Source organism: Acomys russatus, chromosome 24 (genome assembly GCF_903995435.1).
Source record: "Acomys russatus chromosome 24, mAcoRus1.1, whole genome shotgun sequence".
In the NCBI taxonomy this organism is placed as follows: domain Eukaryota; kingdom Metazoa; phylum Chordata; class Mammalia; order Rodentia; family Muridae; genus Acomys; species Acomys russatus.
This window is the reverse complement of record NC_067160.1, coordinates 30962898-30983536: the sequence shown is the minus strand read 5'-3', so window position 1 is coordinate 30983536 and position 20639 is coordinate 30962898. Positions and strand designations below refer to the sequence as shown.

The window sequence follows — 20639 nt, the reverse complement described above, 5'->3', positions numbered from 1 at the left end:
TTGGAACTGGAGGTATAGATGCTTGTGACCTACCATTTGGGGACCGGAAATTGGACCTGGGTCCTTAAGAGGACAGATCATGCACTTAACATCTGAGCCATCTCACTAGGCCCTTGGCCAGGGGATCCACTTTCTTTTTGCTCTTGGTTTGACACTTATAAAACCTTCTACTTTTATTTTCCTGCGTTGTTCTCTGGAAAGCAAATACAAGGATTTTGCTTGGTGATTATATCAATTTTATCTAATTAATACATGTGGAATGTTCTTAAAGGAAACAGTGAATAGTGGTGCACATATAAGGAAGAAAAAAGAATTACTGTCAAGGAAATTTGGTTGTTAGATTGTAGAAACACTATATGCTCAGTTTTAAATAAGACATTTATAGGATGTCAATGGTATAAACCAATTAAATTTTAAAAATTTCAAATAATTAAGAAACTGCAATGCTGAATATAAAAAATAAAGCATGATGAGGAGGTCTGTGGAAGCACATCCAATATTGAGTTTTGTCCAAGATTTTATCATGTGCATTTGCGCAAGGTATGGATCGAGGAAGAAAATGGTATTAGGATAGTCAAAGAAATCACCTGGCAAAGGTCAGAAGGAAAGAGGCCATTACGATGGTCAACTTAGGTAAGCTATGAGGTGAGCAGAGTGAGTTTCTCAAGTAAAGCAGATTTAGAACCACAGCTGAATCCACAATTAGAAACTACTGATAATCAGTCAATAAATTAAAACATAAGTGACAGGCAGTTAAAAGGAGAGGAGGGAAGAGTATTTCTGAGCTCTAATTTGGTGAACAAAAATTCTCTTTCTTTGAATACAATTCTGACACTGTCTTCAGAATGGATTGTGATTGTAAGATTGGTAGACAAAAGGATCAATTACCAGGAACTACAACTTCATAAGAATCAAAAAGATGAACTTAGTTGAGCAAATTTCCTTGTTGTATGGTGGAACATCTTTCATGCATATGCCCAGGAGTGAGTGGTATAGCTGGGTCTTGTGGTAGCACTATTGCAAATTTTCTGAGAAAGCGCCAGATTGATTTCCAAATTGGTTCTACAAGTTTGCACTTCCACCAGCAATGGAGGAGTATTCCCCTTTGTCCACATTCTTGCCAACATGTGCAATCACTTTTGTTTTTAAGTTTTTGATCTTAGCCATTCTGATGGGTGTAAGATGGAATCCCAGAGCCATTTTGAGTTGCATTTCTCTAATGATTAAGAACATTTAACATTACTTCAAATGCCTTTTGGCCAGTCAGTATTCCTCTGTTGAGAAATCTCTGCTGAGTTCTGTACCCCATTTTTAATTGGAGTATTTGGTTTGGTGGTGTTTTATTTCTTGAGTTCTTTATATATTTGGAATATTAGCCCTTTGTTGGATGTAGGGTTGGTGAAGTTCTTTTTCCAGTCTGTAGGCTGCCATTTTGTTCTATTGACACTGTCCTTTGCCTTGCAGAAGCTTTTTAGTTTCACGAGGTCCCATTTATTAATTGTTGATCTTAGAGTCTGAGCTATTGGTGTTCTGTTCAGGAAGCTGTCTTCTGTGCCAATGAGTTCAAGGCTCTTCCCTACTTTTTCTTCTAACAGATTTAGTGTGTCTGATTTTATGTTGAGGTATTTAATCCACTTGGACTTTGGTTTTTTCCAGGGTGATCAATATGGATCGCTGCATTTTTCTACATGTAGATATCCAGTTATATCAGCACCATTTGTTGAAGATGCTATCTTTTTGCATTGTAGGGCTTTGGCTTCTTTGTAAAAAAATCAAGTGTCCATAGGTGTGGGTTAATTTTTGGGTTTTTGATTCAATTCCATTGATTAACCAGTCTATTTCTATGCCAACACATGCTGTTTTTTAATTTAACATATTTATTATTTACATATATGTTTATATTATTACATACACACACATACACATACACACACACACACACACACACACACACACACAATAAACTACCTATAGCAAGAAGAACCATGACACAATCAGGAATTACATAAATGTTACATTCTTAGTGTTTTGACTATTTGTATTTGACAGCCTTGAAGAAAAGATCTTTCCTATATTAGTGCATCTAAAATTCTGAATGTAAATAAATCTCCATTACTGTTGTTCTATAGTACAGCTTGAGATACAGGATAGCTATTATGTTTTTTTTGGTTTTCCATATGAAGTTGAGAATTGATCTTTCAAGGTCTGTAAAGAATTGTGTGGATATTTTGATAGGCATTTCATTGAATCTGTATATTGCTTTTGGTAACTATGTTCATAGTAGCTTTATTCCTAATAGCCAGAATCTGGCAACAACCTAGACTACCCTCAACTAAAGAATGGATAAAGAAACTGTGGTATGTTTACACAATGGAATACTACTCAGCTATTAAAAACAAGGAAGGTTTGAAATTTGCAGGCAAATAGATGGAACTAGAAAAAAAAATCACCCTTTGTGAGGTAGCCCAGACCCAGAAAGATAGGCATGGTCTATACTCAATTATAAATTAATATTAGCCCAATGTAGATGTCCTCTGAGAGACTCCATCCAGTGGGGGATCTTGACAGAGGATAGGACTGGCAGCTGGACTCTTGGCGTAGTGTTGAGAGTTGTATGGAAGAGTAGATGGAGAAGCCTTCCCTGCATGCCCCCGCCACACCTATTTTCAGTGGTCTAGGGCAGGACCCATGGTGTCAGGAGTCCCACAGGGAGATCTTCAGTGCCCAGGGGAAGCCTGCACAAACTGATGCACCAACAAAAGACAATGCATGCAGAGAACCTAGACAGCTCGTTTTCTACATGGTGGTGGGGAATGGGGACTGCCTCTCACATAAACTGTGGTGCCAGTGATCTGATCACTTCTTGTTTGTGGGGAGGCCCTGAGAGCACATAGAAGAAGGGGAAGCAGGTTATCCAGATGAGACCTGATAGGCTATGGTCAGCTGGTAGGGGAACACCCTTCCACTCCCCCTCCCCCCGTCTGAGGTCTAGGGGAGGGTAATAGGGTAGAAGAGGGTGGGAGTAGGAGGATACGAGTGAGGGGATAACAATCGGGATGTAATATGAATAAATTATAATAACATTTTAAAAGAAGAAAAGAGAAAAAGAATTACACGATGATGGGATGACCCAAATTCATAGCAATGGGAATGGAAAGGGACGATGTTGTCCCTGAGATTTGGAAGAAAATAGATTCAGAGAGGAGTTGAGCTTTACTAAGTACCAGGCTTGTTTTAAATGCTGCTGACCTCCCTTGCTATTCTGTACAAGTGAATATTGAGGCACACATTAGTTAAACAGCTTGTCTAGGTTATGAAGTATAAAAATAGCACAGCGTTGGAACCCCTTGAGTTAAGCTCCTGAACTGCGGTTGGCTTCTCTACTAGTGTACTAGAAATAATTGATGTTTCCTGGTGGACTGGACTGGAAAGCAAGGTGCAAATCGTCTGCTGCCTATTTTCCAGACTATATCCTTCTTTAAGTAGGTCCTTGGGCAAGGAGAAAATCTTCTGACCTTTAGGGAGAAAGATTCCTTATGGTGAGTGATGAGTCTCTTGTATACACTGACTTGTACGCCAGCGGCCGGAACAGTATAATTTATGATATTACTCAATTATAAATTAGAATAGTAAATATGTCAACTTAGTGTGATTTATCTTCCTTTCTTAGCAGAGCTTAAAATGAAACAAGACTAGAGTGCTAAATTAAAGATTTAATACCTTGGGTCCATGAAAGACCAATATTTTAGACTTAGTTTACTTATCATGCTGACCAATACTTTTGACAAGAAGAGCTGGAGGCTTAGCTTAGGGAATCTCTCTCTTTTCTTTTTTCTGTATTGGAAAAGGAGCACATCACACTGATGAGGAAAAGGGCTCAGGGCTCAGGTTCTACACTGACTTAATGTAAACAGTGTCTGGAGAGCATGGCTTTGGGATTTATTCAGCTCTCTGTTGTTCAGATGCTTCCCCCTTTGAATGTCTGCTATAATAGGAAGCTGTCTTCTAAATACATTAGGTTTGTAGCTCATGTTATGGTTGTTGAATTTTATTTCATGCGTTAACTATTTTAAGTTATCAATTTTAACGACAGAATTATTGTTATTTATTGTTGTGAAATTTGTAAATCAAATGGAATCAACATACATATGCATATATATGTATTGTCAGTCTGAATTTTTTATTGGTGAGTTTAGTCTATTTACACTTTTCATTTTCTTTGACTGATGTATTGATAACTTCGATTGTATCTTTTTACCTTTCGTTTTAATTCTTTCTTATATTCATTATAATTTATTCATATTACATTCGGATTGTTTTCCCCTCACTTGTATCTTCCTGTTCCCACCTCCCTCCCCCTTCCACCCTATTCTCTTCCCCTAGACCTCTAACAGGGGTCCTTCCTCCTACACCCTCTGACCACAGCCTATCAGGTCTCATCCAGATAGCCTGCTTCCCCTTTGTGTGCCAGCAGAGTCTCCCAGTCCAGAGGAAGTGATCAAAGCAGGGGCACCAGAGCTCATGCCAGAGGCAGTCTCCACTCTCCCCACAACTGGGGAGAATGTACTGTGTATTGGCGAGATCTGAACAGAGGGACTAGGTTGTCTGCTTACATTGTCTTTGGTTGGTGCACCAGTCTGTGCAGGCCCCTCTGGGTCCAGCTCCACAGGCCTTGATGGTCTCCCTGTGCGGCTCCTAAAGGCCACTATCAAGAAGCCTTTCTGTATCCCAGGTATGTTTTCTTCCTCCCAAAGTGTGCCTCATTTCTACTATTTGCAAAACAGATGTAAGGGTTCTGGCTTTAACATTAATTACTTCCTTGCTTCTCAATGTAGTTTTTCTATTCCAGCCCATGTTTCTCTCTACACAGTCTAAATATTGTATGACTTAAAATGCCTCTGACAAATAGTCATGAATTGCCACATACATTCTTCTATGTGAGCATTTCTTTCCTGAATGTATATTTGTAATTTTTATTAATGTTTTACAAGGTTCCTTAATTTCTGTTGCTCATGCCATATTCCATTACACAAAAATACTACAGAATATTTATTCATTGCAGTGTTGATGGGCTCTGAGTTATTTCTAGATTTGGGCTATTATGAATCATGTCATTAACACTCCTTTTGAATCTTTGCTGATCACACTCATGTATTTCTGTTGGGTGCATACTTAGCAATAGAATTGCTGGGGTCTATTGCATGCAAACCTTCAATTTTAGTAGTTACTACCAGACTGTTTTCCCAAAGTTGTTAACTAATTACACAGCTGTCATCAGCGTCTGCAAACTCCCATTGTTTACTCTTACTAGAGCTTAGTGTAATCAATCTTTTTAATTTTAGCCATTCTGGTGAGAGTTTACATCATATTTCCCCATTGAGTAATGCAGCTCTGACCTCTGCTTTAGCTTCATGTGAACACCACTGCTTATTCTCCAAACGTATTGTCTAGTTTTCTTTGTGTTGGCTTCTTTTCTCTTATGTATACTAGCTACTAGATATTTAATTTTTTTAATTTTAATTAATTTTATACATATACATTTGTATTATTACACACACATATAATATACAACATACAGCAAGAAGAACCACGAAACAATCAGAAATTTTGTTTTGGCTTCTTAATTGTTAACATTTGAAGTTAGTTGTCTGTGCACGAAGGTCACTGCTTCAGTAAATATGGTGGAATATCTTCCCTCTGAACTTGCTGTCCTTTGTGTTAATTTGTTCTGTCTCTCTATCCCTGCCTCCCTCCGTTCCTCTATCTGCACCTGGGTGTTTTTATGTGCCTGTATGTGTATATGAGCATGCTCCTTTGGAGGTCAACTTGAGGAGTTGGCTCTGTCTTTCCACCATGCTAGGTTTGTGAATAGACCTTAGCTTTGGTGACCAGCACCTTTACCTGTTGAGTTACCTCACTGGTCCTCAACGTGTTATTTTTCTCTTTGTTCCTTATATTAAACAGCATGTTTATATTGACCATCTTATAGTAGATTTTTATCCTGTATATAATTTTTCAGCAGGTTACTGTAGATTTACGATCTGAAAAACACTGTCTATGAATAAAGAAATTACTATTTAAAAGTTTTTATATTTTATTTCCTTTGCATGTCACGTTGACTTGCGCAATGAGTTTGAAATAATGCTGTTAAGGTGCACAGAGTTGACTCCGTAGACCTCTTCTTGGAACCAACAGAATAATGGCATCTTACTATTAAATATGATATTTACTCTATTTTTGTAAATAACATTCAAATTAGGATATTTATTTTAACTTTATTATTCATAAATCAATTTAAAGGTGTAACTTTTTTTGTATCGAAGGAGCAGTGTCTTACTGTTTCCCAGATCGGCCTAGAACTCCTATGCTCTAATGCTTCTTCTGTTTCAACTTCAGACATATGCTCTGCCAACCCTCAATTTTGAATTTTTATACAAATATTTATATTGAGGATGCAACAAATTTCCTTTTACTCTGTATTTCTGATTTATGCTTTGAAGATTTTTCTCCTAGACTTCCTTGCTTAGAACAGACTGATATACCAAAGGGTTTTAGTGTTTGGCACCCACCCTTTTTAGAATTCTTTTATGCTTGCATCTGGGCGGAAGCTCTTACTGAAGCCCAGAATCTCTCCCTGCAGCAAAGTGCAACACTCCTGGTAGCAGTAGGCAGTTACAGTTACCTTTCTGTGGTTTATTATCTTAGCTATGGCTGACGCACCTGGACATCAATAAATGGCTCTTTAATATACCTGGCCATATCTTACATGGACTCAAACTATTCCCCAAGTCCACAGAGTTCTTTCATACCAGAGGGGGACTTTGCTCTTTCACCAAGCTTAGCAGAACTTGCATTGTGTTCAGGAAGGGCTTTGGGCAATATACAATAGTTACCTTTGGTACTAACATTGGCCTGTGCTCTCCTATATTTCATCCCATTACCAACGTCACGGTGATGATATATTTATCTCATTTTTTTTCTCGAAGAGTATTCATATGTTCAGTGCTTCCTCAGAGTGGCTGTTACCTAAGCAGGTTTAGTCCGGTTCTTTGTACACATCCCCTGCTTTCTTCATTAAGGAAGTCATTGTCCTGGCTCTTGCATTAAGTTCTGTCATTAAGAATTCAGTCACTTTGGGTAGTTATGTCGCACCATGTTGGGCATACAGATTGGTCCTCAATGGGTTTACAAAGCCTAAGGCAAATATTAAGCTTAGTTGTTATATTTGTACTGTACACAGCAAAGCTGAAATAAATAACACAGAAACAGCTGACATAGGCCTCTCCTCAAAGAGATTCTCAGCGAACTCTATTTAGTACTTTCTATCTAGCCACCGTTATACTTAGTTGAAACTGTAGTTGTTGCATGTCGGGTTTTCTTTGCACATGGATCAACTCTATCATATACCCGGTAGGGTATGAAGGGAAGGAAACACACTGATGTACTATTAGCAGGCTCTCACAATAGTAACAAGCTTCTGACATTTAAGTAATCTGATTTGTGATACCAGCTGACCTGGTCTTAGTCTGTATTCTGTTGTTTTGAGGAAGCACTATGACCACAGCAACTCTTACAAAAGAAGACATTTAGCTGGGGCTTGCTTATGCTTTCCACTTAGAATTTCAGAGGTTTATTCCATTATCATCATGGCAGGAAGTATGGCAGCATTCAGGCAGACATGGTATGGAGAAGTGAGTTCTAAATCTAGATCTGTAGGCAGCAGGAAGAGAGAGAGTTTTTGAAACCCCAAAGTGACACACTAATCCTAACAATGTCACACCTCCTAAGCCCTTCCCTAATGACCAAGCATTCAAATATATAGCCAATGAGAGCCATTCTTATTCAAACAACCACACACCTATATAGTTTCTTTCATGATATGATATTGAGTTCTGACATATGTTCAGTAAATTGGTAACTACATGTCGTCCGTCAAAGTTCTCATTTAGTATTATGATATTAACTATGAAAGGCCATGATCATAATTATCTTGAAATGTTTTTGTGTGAGTTTCTCCCATATAGAATGGTTAATAAATAATTCATTTATTCATTTTATGTTAGGATAAGTTCAATGAATACAATGAAAACCTTTTAAAAAATTTGGGGTAGAACTGTGTACTTTAAACAGGATTGACAATCTTAATTTCTATTCACAGATGCATTATTTTTAAAATTTTATTTTATGTGTATAAATGTTTTGTTTAGATGTATGTCTGTGTATTGCATGTGTGCCTGGTACCCAAGTAAGGCAGTAGAGCCTCTGGAACGAGCAGTACAGATGGATGTAAGCCATCATGTGAGGGGGAGGAATTGAACCTGGGCCTTGTATGAGGGCAGGGAATGCTCTTAACCACTTGACCATTTCTCCAGTCCCAGGTTTATAGTTTTTTTTATACGTTGATTTGGTAATATTGTTTAAATTATTTTTATAGTAATACCTTATGTAATATTGGAATAAAATTATGTAAGAACAAGTGGAATTGGGAATAGATTTTCCTATTAATTATAAAAGTCCCAGGACTCAGTTACCTCAGCTGACAAATCAGTCAGTCATATGGAGAATTGACCTCTATCATCTGGCAGTTTTAAAACATCTTAGTGTTGTGATTTTTTCTCTATACGGATTATTTTGCCTAAAAATCCTAAATATGAACAAGTAAGTGAAACCAAAGTTTGATTTTATAAGAATTTTCTTTGTGGAGATGTTTTATCAGCTCAAAAATAAAAAAATAGTTTTAATTGAATATCTTGATTCTATGTATTAAAAATTGTCTTAAAATTTTTATTCTAAAAGTCACTAGCTTTAACAGAATGTTTAATTTTTGGTGAGTTATTTAAATTTTCTAAGCACTAGATTACACATTTATAAAATGGGCAACATATTAATGTCCTGACATAGACAAAGTGAGATAACAATGTTTAAAAAGATCTGTCCTGGTTATTGTTGAGCTCTTTAGAAAATTCAGTGGAAAGTGACAGAAAAAGGCCTCACACTCTGGGATAAGGATTATTCAATACATTTAAAAAAATTATAGTATAATGGCAATGAGCTGTCATTTAAAGCTTGTGTTAGTTTTTGCTAATCTTGTTTGTTTGTTGGTTTCCTTGTTTTGCTCCCATCATGCCACAGGCATTTGTGTGAGTTGGAGCCTCGTGCACGCCCCAGTAGCCAGAACAACATGGGATTTCTGTATCTTCTTTTGTATGTGGAATGTTTCACTGAGGCGATTTTCAGATGTAATCTTTGTTTGTATCTGTAGCATTCTGCTTGGGATCCAGTGAGGCTGAAACAAATGATGTGTCATTTGCTCTATGTGGTTATTACTGCTGTCGGCTTCTTGAATTTGCCCATTTGACCTAATAGTTAGGGTTCACTTTCTATAAATAGCAGGTTCTTAGCCTGGTTGCCATATGGCAAGATAGCCTATGTTGTTAAACTGATTAAACGCAACAGGAATTCCTGGTCTTTCAGAAGATGCTGTGTTCTATGACAGAAGCATATGGATTATCTTTGTTACAAATTAACTTATGAGTGTATAGTACTTGTTTTCATGTGGTCATGTATGTTTATTCATGCTGCCATCACCTTTAACACTCTGGAGTTGATATATATCGTATGTACAGTAAATTGTATAAGTATACTGATGAATATTCACATCCTTTTGTTACTGTTGTTTAGTAAACTTCTCAAAATGTACGAGCGTCTTAAAGGGAAATATTCAGCATTTAAAAAATTTCCAAGAGCATTAACAATTTTGATACAAAACAAAACCTCTAAACAATACTGATAAAATGCAGTGGACCACAACAATAACATTGCAGTAGTAAACTTAATTACACACCCACTGAATTGAAACAGAATTGCAATACCAAACCCTCAAGAAATTCTATCCAAATATCCTAATAGCAAGCCAGAAAATAGAGTTACCAAACATGCTGCTGAGTATTCTATTCTCCTGTTGCCAGGCAACCCACCTCATACATCTAGTTGAACAGCCAGAGGGTCAAACTTGGGAGGGTCTTGGTAACAGAAGGGTCCAATTGGAAATGAAATGGGAAAAAAAGAGAAAGATGAAAGATAAGAAAGACAAGAGTGTTGTTTCAACAGTTATGCATGTTAATCATGACCCCCAATTTTTTTCTCGTAACATGCATTTAGCTCAGAGCAAATACACCTGGGGTTTTACTGCCTTCACTACTGTTCTTAATTTGTGTTTTCATATTCATGTGCACAAAAGTTTGGTGGCGATTTTTAGTACAGAAATTATTAGAAACAATTGTCTTTATAGTTAGACTGTTTTCACTAAGAGTTCAGTGACATTTTAGTCATATGCATGCTATAATGTTTGATTTGTTCATGCTTGCTGTGGTGCTAGGGATCAAATTCGGGATCTCACATATGCCAAGCAAGTCATTTACAAGTTGCTTTGCATCTCCGTCTACAAGGCACATTGTCAGGTTAGCTTAGTCATTTTTTTTTTTTAAATGAACTTCTATCTGAGGTGAACATTATCCCAAACATTGCAAGTACAAATTAAACTATGAACTAATGAGGTTGGAATAAATGAAGGGGCAGGAAATGACCTGATCCCTTGTTCTGTATGATGAGCCTTGAAGATGACACATGCCTAGCAGGGGTCTAAGTTTAAGAAAAGGATCCCACCTCTGAGAGGAAACCTCCACAGGGCAATTTCTTCACACATCATTTGATATTAAATACTTTTAATTTTCTGTCTTTTATTCTCACTGTGACTCTTTGTGATACATGCTACACAGAGAGAGTAAGCCCTGTGGTGTTGAGAGATGTCAGTTTTCTGCTAGTACAGAGTTCAAAGATCCTTTGACCTTTCCCCTCCATTGATTCTTTTACCTTTAGGAACCACTGTCTTTATGTGTAACGGGAACCTTACTTCTGCACATGCTTGAGGAGCCCTAATTTAGGTGAATGCCTCCCTTCACATAGTCAATATTCTGATTTTGCTTGTGACATTAAACAAGTTCAAAATACTTCTTCCTAAAAATAACATACATCTATACATACATTCTTCCCCTTTCCAGGGCTTGTTTTGCCGATGTTGTGATTCTTGTCTCTATTAATAGCCAGATGCTTAAAAACTCTGCATATCTCACCCTTCATGTCTAAATGTGTCAAGTCTTTCCTGTGTCCTTGTCTGAAGCTGCTCTTAGCTCAGCAAATTTAGTCTTAGCACTTCACACAGGAAATAATTTGCTTTTGAATTAGTACAATTTTGTACGCTTGGTCAATCCCCTTACTCATAAACATACTGTCTTTGACTTTACCACATTGCTTGTATATTACTCTTCCCCTGATAGGCCTTGCCTCGTTCCATTCGTGAGCTTACCTTTCTTACAGATGTATAATATATTTGATAGATATTGATTTACATTCAGAATTTTAGACCCACCAAGATAGGAAAGATGTTTTCTTCAAGGATGCCAAATACTAATAGCCAAAACACTATGAGTGTAACACACACACACACACACACACACACACACACACACACACACACACAATTCCTAATTATTTCACGGTTCTTCTTGCTATAGGTAGTTTATTGTATATATGTATAATAATATAAATGTATATGTAAAAATATTTAATAGAAAGACTCCAAGCAGCACTCACTTTTTCTCTTGTACATTCTCTTCATGCAGTTTACTGTCTTTCCACAGGGTTAGATAGCATTGATTTACACAATCTCTTAAGTTTACTTCTCCTGAAATTTAATCTGTATGCTTCCTGGCACCCTGAGACACTCTATAGACAACAAAGGCTATCACTAAATGTATGGATGTCCCTACTTTGATGAATATAATCTTAATTTAAAGATGCAACATGAGCGTATAAAAGGAATAAAATAAAAATATAAAGTAGTATTCTTTACAAATGATGTTGAGCTTAGACTTTAATCCTGAGTGATCCTTTGAGTTTTTGCCTAGAGCTGCTATGTCATGAACTCCTATGGATCTGAGTCAAAGTCCTTTTAATACTTTTAGTAATTATATATATATATATATATATATATATATATATATATATATATATATGTTGCTGTTTTTAAAAGGATAAATAGTGCTTTTCTAGTAATTAGGATTGTTCTTTGATGCCATTCAACTATCACTTATCCCTTCGTGCTTCCATATGACTGTACATGTCATCATTCTAAGTTGTTATTGATTTTATCTCAATTTGTGTGTGTTTGATGAAAGAACTTGGTGTATGTGTTATGGTCTTTTGTAAGGAACCATTTTCAGGACAATGGCCTGGGTATATTGGATCCAATTGTTGAGATTGGTGCTTCTACATAGAACACAAAGAGGGTAGGCAAGATCGGAAAATTAAGAACTATTGACACACAATGAAATAGCTAATCATTATATCCGGTTGAATCAAGTTTTAAATTGAAATGGAAAATTCAAGTTAGGTGATTTTTATAATTAAAAGCAGAGAGCACATAGAGAAAAATCTGATGCATGAAAAAGAAATGTGAGAGGCATGATAGAAACATAACTTCAATATGCTGAAAGAGAGTGTAGTTTTCGAAATATAAAAAGAATAGTATAATCAGGAATTAAAATGGCATACAGGAAAAGCTCATGAACTGTTAATATGCTTCATTGATTTAGATTGCTGCCTTTGTACTTACCCTCCAGAAATATGAAGCACAAAGCAAAATAAAGAGCTGATTGCTGTTCTGATGGGGTGCAGCTGAATGGACGCAGGAAACCAGAGAGTTTTATACTGATTATAGTTTTTTTTTTTTTTTTTTTAAAGAGGGGAATCATACCAGCATTTTCTTTCTCAGTTTGAACACTTTCATTTCAAAGAAATTAATAGATAGGACATCTTGAAATCAAGCACACCTACTGATGTGTTCTGATGCTAATCAGCAGTTAGAATGGATTTATCTTGCTTATCAAAAATCAAGAAAAATATTATAACTGTTCAGCCACCTAAACAGTGCAGTTTTTCTATGGGCTAAACAGATGTTATTGATCTTGAAGCTTTTAATCTTTGCTGCTTGAGCTAAAAAAGGAAAAAAGGAAAAAAAAAAAAAAAGCTCCAGAAAACTTTTGTAGATAATTTATGAACTATTTGTATAATTTTAGTTTTGACTCAAAAAATGAAGCACAATAAGACAAATTGTCTATTAACCTTGTCTCACTGCTACAGGAGCAAGTATGGGAATATCATTTCTAGACCGGAAGCCTAGCATTTGAGGTCAGCTAAGGTAGAGTGGTAGTCATTTTCTTTCAACTCTTAGTGTACTGTTGCCAATTGGCTATGCTCTGCACAGCTCACTTATGGGGAACACTGAAGAAAACTTGTCAGAAGTGGCTTCATTTGTAAATGTTGTGACGTACTGATGGTGGAAATGTACAGATATGTTACTTTGCACACTGAATTAGTAGTAAGGACATATGAAGTCACTTTCGAGATTAGATCTTTATGAGATTACTATACATTATATTAATTATTTACTTCATATTTAAATTTTTTTCATGAATAAAATCAAATACCTTGCTTGTTTTCTAACCTGGTGGCCACCTTGCCTATGGCAATTTTATTTTATTTTATTTATTTATTTTTTTTAAAGATTTATTTATTTATTTATTTATTATGTGTGTAGTGCTCTGCCTGCATGTACACCTGCAGTCCAGAAGAGGGCATCAGATCACATTCTAGATGGTTGTGAGCCACCATGTGGTTGCTTGGAATCGAACTCAGGACCTCTGGAAACACAGTCAGTGCCCTTAACCTCTGAGCCATCTCTCCAGCCCCGGCAATTTTATTTTTTAATCTGATCATTCCTATCACTATCCCAGGCATGATGATTATTTTCTAATTATAGTATTCTACGGACAAGACGTCACGTTTTCTATTTAGCACCTACTGTAGTTTTTAGGTCTCCATCATTCTGCCACTTTAGCTTCAACTACATAAAAGAAAAAATATGGTGATGTCGTTGTTTGTCTTCATGTCATCGATATATGATGTCTTTCATGTATCATTGATTCCTCGTGTGAGTGTACAATAGGTTTGGTTTCTGTTGTCTCTTCCTGAAATGTTACTTGGTGTTAGATAGCATTTAGACTTCTAACAGTGTGAGCAATTAGAAGTTAGTATCATTCGTTATTTTCTATGATTAGTGACTTGTTATGCTTTCTATTGGTGAGATAAACATTAGGAACAAAGCAATTTGGGAAGGAAAACGCTTATTCTATATCATAGCTTATAGTCAACTATCTATGGAAGGCAAGGCAGGAACTCAGGCCTGGTAGGAGCCTGGAAGCATGAATTATTGCAAAGGACAGGGGTGAATATTTCTTACTAGCATGCTTACTCTTCCTGGCTTGTTCATATTGTTTCCTTATAGCACCCAGGACCACCAACCTTGGGTTCACATTACTCACAGTCAGTTGAGTGCCCCCCATATTAATCATCAATCAAGAATAGGACCTTATGTTTGCCCACAGGCTAGTTGATTGAGGGCATTTCCCAATTGAGGCTGTGACTTCCACAAATGACTCCAGGCTGTGTCAAGTCAAGAAAAATAGCTAGTTCCTTTACTTTGAGTATTGATATTGATGGATTATGGAAAAACCATTGATTCCAACAAAGGTCATATATACACTAACAGTAGTAATGCTTACAAATTCTCTATGAATGTCTAGGTTTGGAGAAGTAGCCATTTTCTTAAAAGAAATTTTAATAATATATTTTCAGATTCAGATATATTTTGCAATAACAGTAACATATTTAAACAGATTGTTTAACATTACCTTTATTTAGTGGGAAATTCAGCTTTTCTCACTTTTCTTCTTGTGAATCATAGGCCAGTTTTTTTAGCCTGTTTGTCCACACCATTGTTGATCTCATTCTTGATGACTAAGGATGTTGAACATTTCTTTAAGTGCTTCTTGGCCGTTAGAGAGTCATTTGTTGATAATTCTTTGTTTAGCTTTGTACCCCACTTTTAATTGAGTTATTTGGTTTGTTGGTGTTTGATTTATTGAATTCTTCATATATTTAGGATATTAGCACTCTGTTGGATGTAGGGTTGGTAAAGATCTTTTCACATCACTGTCATTTTGTCCTATTGATAGTTTCCTTTGCCTTGCAGAAGCTTTTCAGTTTTAGGAGGTCCCATTTATTGTTGATTTTAGTGCCTAAGCTGTTGGTGTTCTCTTCAGAAAGTTGTTTCCTGTACTAATGCACTCAAGGCTATTCCCTACTTTCTCTACTATTAGATTTAGCATATATAGTTTTATGTTGATGTCTTTGTATGTGAGTTTTGTGTAAGGTATTCAATATGGATCTATTTCTGTTCTACATGAAGGCACCCAGAAGATACTTTATTATTTCCATTATATAGTTTTGGCTTCTTTGTAAAAAATCAAGTGTCCATAGGTATGTAGGTTCATTTCTATGTCTTCCATTAAATTACATTGATCAATATTTCTGTTTTCATGCCAATACCAATCAGGAATGGTGATAGTTCCAGACATTCTTATACGGTACTAAATTGTTTTAGGTATTTTGGTTCTTTTTTATTTTTCCATATGAAATTGAGGATTGCTATTTCAAGGTCTGTAAAGAATTGTCTTGGAATTTTAATGAGAATTGCATTGAATCTGTAGATTGCTTTTGGTAAAATGGCCATTTTTACTATGTTAACCCTTCTTATTTTACTATGTTAATCTCCGTGAGCATGGGAGATCTTTCCATCTTCTGATATCTTCTTCAATTTCTTTCTTCAGAGACTTGGAATTTTTTTCATAAAAGTCTTTCACTTGCTTAGAGTTACACCATGATATTTTATAGTTTTTGTGGCAATTGTGAAGGATGTTTATTACAGTTATTTTTATACAACTGAGTTTTTCTTAGTTTATTTTTTAACCCAGAGAAGATGCAAATAATTGTGATTCTTTTATAATACAAGGCTTCACAACACAATCTTAACCATCTATGCTATTTTGTCTCCTTCCCAGCAATCATCCCAGCCATATTTGTACTATGTAGCTTTTCTCAGCTCCAGCTCCTTAGTCCACCCATGGCTGAATCCGCTACTTCTTCTCCTAACTCCTACTTCCCTGGCTGGCAAGAACTCCAGCCCTGTTCTCTCCCCTGCTCATCGATTGGGTATAAGATGCATTATTGACAGATCGGGGGACCATTGGGGAGCAGAGTTTACACAACATTTAGGCAGTAAATTCTCAGAACAAAGCTTGCAACCAGAACAAAACTTGCAATCCCACGAGGGCTTCAGAAGTCAGCATTTAAACTGCACAATAACCTCATGCCTACAGGTGGTGTTTCCCTAATTTCTTTCTCATTTCGCTTATCACTTGTATAAAGAAGGGCTACTGATTTTATTGCATTCATTTTGTATCCAGCCACTTTGTTGAAGGTGTTTATGAGCTGTAGTAGTTCTCTATCTGATGGAATTTTTGGGGGGATCACTTATGCATACTATCGTATCATTTGTGAATAGCAATACTTCAACTTCCTCCTTTCCTATTTGTATCCCTTGATCTCCTGTAGCTGTCTTATTCCTCTAGCTCGAATTTCATGTACTATACTGAAGGAGACAGGGGGCTACCTTGTCTTGTCCCTGATATTAGTGAGATTGCTTTAAGTTTCTCCCACTTAATTTGATGTTGGTGCTGGTTTGCTGTATATTGCCTTTATTGTGTTTTGGTATGCACCTTGTATCCCTGATCTTTCCAACACTTTTACCGTGAAGTCCTGTTGAATTTTGTCAAAGGTTTTTTTTTTTTTTTTTTTTTTTTATGTATCTAATGAGATGCTTTTTTTTCTTCCAGTTTGTTTATATGGTGGATTACATTGATGGATTCTTTGATGTTGAACCATTTCTACATGTCTGGGATGAAGCCTACTTGATCATGGTGAATGTTTTTGGTGTATTTTTGAATTTGGTTTGCGAGTATTTTATTGGATAGTTTTGCATCAGTGTTCATAAAAGAGATTTGTCTGAAATTCTCTTTCTTTTTGAGGCTTTGTGTGGTTCAGATATCATGGTAACTGTGCTGTATAGGATCAGTTCGGCAATGTTCCTTCTGTTTCTATTTTGTGGAGTAGTTTGAGGAGTATTGGTATTAGCTTTTTTTTTGAAAGTCTGGTATAATTTTTTGTTAAACTCATCTGGCCCAGGGCTTCTTTTTTGGATGGGAGACGTTTAATGACTGCTTTTATTTCCTTAGGAGTTATAGGTCTATTTATATTATTTATCTGATCTTGATTTAAGTTTGATAAGTGATATCTATCAAGAAAACAATATATTTTGTTTAGATTTTCCAGTTTTGTCGAGTAAAGGTTTTGAAGTAAAGCCAAATGATTCTTTGTATTTCCTCGGTGTCTGCTGTTATGTTCCCCTTTTCATTTCTGATTTTGTTAATTTGGATGCTGTCTCTCTTCCCTTTAGTTAGTTTGGCTAACGGTTTGTTTATCTTGTTGATTCTTCTCAAAGAATTGGCTCTTAGTTTCCTTGATTCTTTGTATTATCTTCTTTGTTTCTAATTTATTGATTTCACCCTTGAGTTTGATGATTTCCTGTCTACTCTTCTTGGGTGTGTTTGCTTCTTTTTATTCTAGAGTTTTCAGGTTTGCTTTTAAAATTGCTAGAATGAGTGCTCTCCAATTTGTTTATGAAGATGCCTAGTGCTGTGAATTTTTCTCTTAGCTCTGCTTTCATTGTGTCCCATAAGTTTGGGTATGTTCTGTCTTTATGTTCATTGAATTCTAGAAAGTCTTTTAAAAGTCTTTAATTATTTTCTTTATTTCTTCCTTGACCCAGTTATTACTGAGTAGAGAGTTGTTCAGTTTCCATGAGTTTGTAGGCTCTCTGTTGTTTCTGTGGCTCTGATAAACCACAAAATGTCACTTCAAGATGAGGCTTGCTTTGTGACCAACTATGCGGTCAGTTTTGGAGAAGGTTCCATGAGGTGCTGAGAAGAAGGTATATGCTTTTGTGCTTGATGGAGTGTTCTATAAATATTGTATAGGTCCCATTGATTCATAATGTCTGTTAATTTCATGTTTCTCTGTTTAGTTTATGTTTCGATGACCTGTCCATTGGTGGGAGAAAGATGGGATTTGATATGTGATTTAAGATTTAGTAATGTTTCTTTTACTAATATAAGTACCCTTGCATTTTGGGCCTATATGTTTATAATTGTGATGTCATCTTGGTGGATTTTTCCTTTGATGAGTATGAAGTGTCCTTCCCTATATGTTTTGAATAATTTTGTTTGATAGTCTATTTTATAAGATATTAGAATGCCTATTCCAGCTTGCTTATTGGATATATTTGCTTGGAAAACCTTTTGCCAGTCTTTTACTCTGAGGTAATGTTTTTCTTTGTTGCTGAGGCATGTTTCTTGTTTGCAACACAATGAAGGATCCTGTTTTTGCATCCATTCTGCTAGCCTATGTCTTTTTACTGTTGAATTGAGTTCATTGCTGTTCAGAGACATTAATGACCAATGATTGTTAATTCCTGTTATTCTGATGTTGGTGGTAATATTGTGTGTGCGTTAGTATGTGCTTCCCTTCATTTGTTCTTGCTGGTGTGAAATTGTTTATTTTTTGTTGCTTTCTTGGATGTATTTAACCTCCTTTGGTTGTAGTTTTCCTTCTAGTATTTTCTGTGGGGTTGGATTTGTGGACAGATATTGTTTAAATTTGGTTTTGTCATGGAATATCTTTTTTTACATCTAGGGGGACTGAGGATTTTGCTGGGTATAGTGTTCTTTTAAGGGCTGCAAGACATCAATCCATGCCTTTCTGACTCTTAGAGTCTCTGTTGAGAAGTTGGGTGTTATTCCTATTGGTTTGCCTTCATATGCTATTTGACCTTTTTTCCTTATAGCTTTTATTATTCTTTCTTTGTTCTGTGGCTTTAGTGTTTCGATTATTATGCGGAAGGTGAATTTTCTTTTCTGGTCTGATCTACTTGGTATTCTGTATACTTCTTGTTTATTTTTAGGCATCTTGTTCTTTAAGTTGGGGGAACTTTCTTCTATAATTTTGTTAAAATATTTTCTGCAGAGACTGACACACCAAACAAAGACCACATATGATGTGAACCTAGATCCTCTGCTCAGATATAGTAGATTGGCAGCACAGTCTCCTTGTGGTCCCACATATGGGGAGTAGGGTCTACTTCTGACATGGACTCTGACCCCTCAGTATTGATCTCTTCCTCCTGGCAGGGCGGCCTTGCCAGGCTACAGAGGAAGAGGATACAGATGAGACTTGACAGGAAGAGATATTAGGGGAATCAGGCTCCCCTTTCTGAGTACTAGGGGAGGGAGGGAGATGGTAAGAGGGAGGGACAGGGATGAAGGAGGGGATGAGGGAGGGGTCTACAACCAGGATGTAAGAATTCAAACTGCAGAACAAGCAGGTAACTTACATTGCTAATCTAACTACATGGGAATAGCTCAGACTGGCTGAGACATGAATTCCTGTGCATAGGTAATGCTTCTTGTTAGCTACAGAATCCCTGTGAATTATTATTAGATGCTATCTTTCATACGGCATGAGTAAAGTTTTACAGATGCCTTTTTTCTGCTTCTACAAAGAGCTGAGAAGCAGCCTTAATTGTTCTGTGCACCACACACACCTTATTCATTTATATTTTTATGATTGTATAATGCTTGTGAGAAATTGTATGTTTCCAGAACATAAGAACCAGACACTGATGCTGCATCAGACCTGACAGGATTCATTCCCCTCAGAATGCTGGACACTGACATCCTGCATCCTCCATGTTCCAGCACCAAGTGCTTCAGTTGCTGTTCCTCATCAGAACAGGACAGCTCCCAGGACACCTTCGAAGAAAGCTTCCAATCCCAATACGTCCAGCATTTCAGACTGTCCTACTTAGGACTCCAAATAAGCCTGGAATTTCTCAACATATAGAAACTGAACCACAAATGCTATTTCTAGCTTTTTAAACTATCTCCTCAATATTTTCGACCCCTACAAAGGTATTATTCATCCCAAATCAGTCAGAAGAAACTTAAGAGACCAATACCCTATTTCCTTTGGGGGGGGGGGTGTTAGGTAGGTTTTTGGTTGCTTTCTTGAGCTATAAATGTTTACTTTCACTAGGACTTGGTTATAAGTTACTATTAGTCTTCTTCAGAGAGAAAATGAGCAAAATGTTCACATTTCTACCACAGACAGAATTTTGCCTAAAAAGGGGCAAGCTTGGATGCAGGCAGAGTCAACGGGCAAACTCTGCCAAGACAAGGTAAGCAAGTACTCAATACTTCCTGCCTCACAAATATGTCTGTCAGATATATTGGGCCAGAAGGTGAAGAAGATGCTTTTCAACATTATAGAGAGTTTTGGGTGACTGCTTAGGTAGAAAACTGTCCCTATCCTTTTCTTATTTGGAAAGCTACTAACCTGCATTCCCAGCATACTGAGGTAATCAAGTTTATTCCTTCTCAAGTCTCTGATGGAGTTGAAGGTCAAGAAGCTTAGTTTTACAATGAACCTTAGTTGTTTAGGGGTTAAGATGTTTTTACGTCTAGATAGATGTTTTAAGTTCATAATGAGAAGAAGTGATGGAGATTGAT

At 36.5% G+C, this 20639-nt stretch overlaps 1 long non-coding RNA gene across 1 annotated transcript in view; it reads left to right on the top strand.

Moving 5' to 3' along the window:
* LOC127207125 (uncharacterized) overlaps nt 1-16937 on the top strand; it is a 67007-nt gene extending 50070 nt beyond the window's left edge. Inside the window, exon 3 of the long non-coding RNA XR_007832903.1 lies at nt 16854-16937. This is a non-coding gene — a long non-coding RNA (uncharacterized LOC127207125). The remainder of the gene's footprint in view (nt 1-16853) is intronic.
* Nucleotides 16938-20639: the final 3702 nt, after the last annotated feature.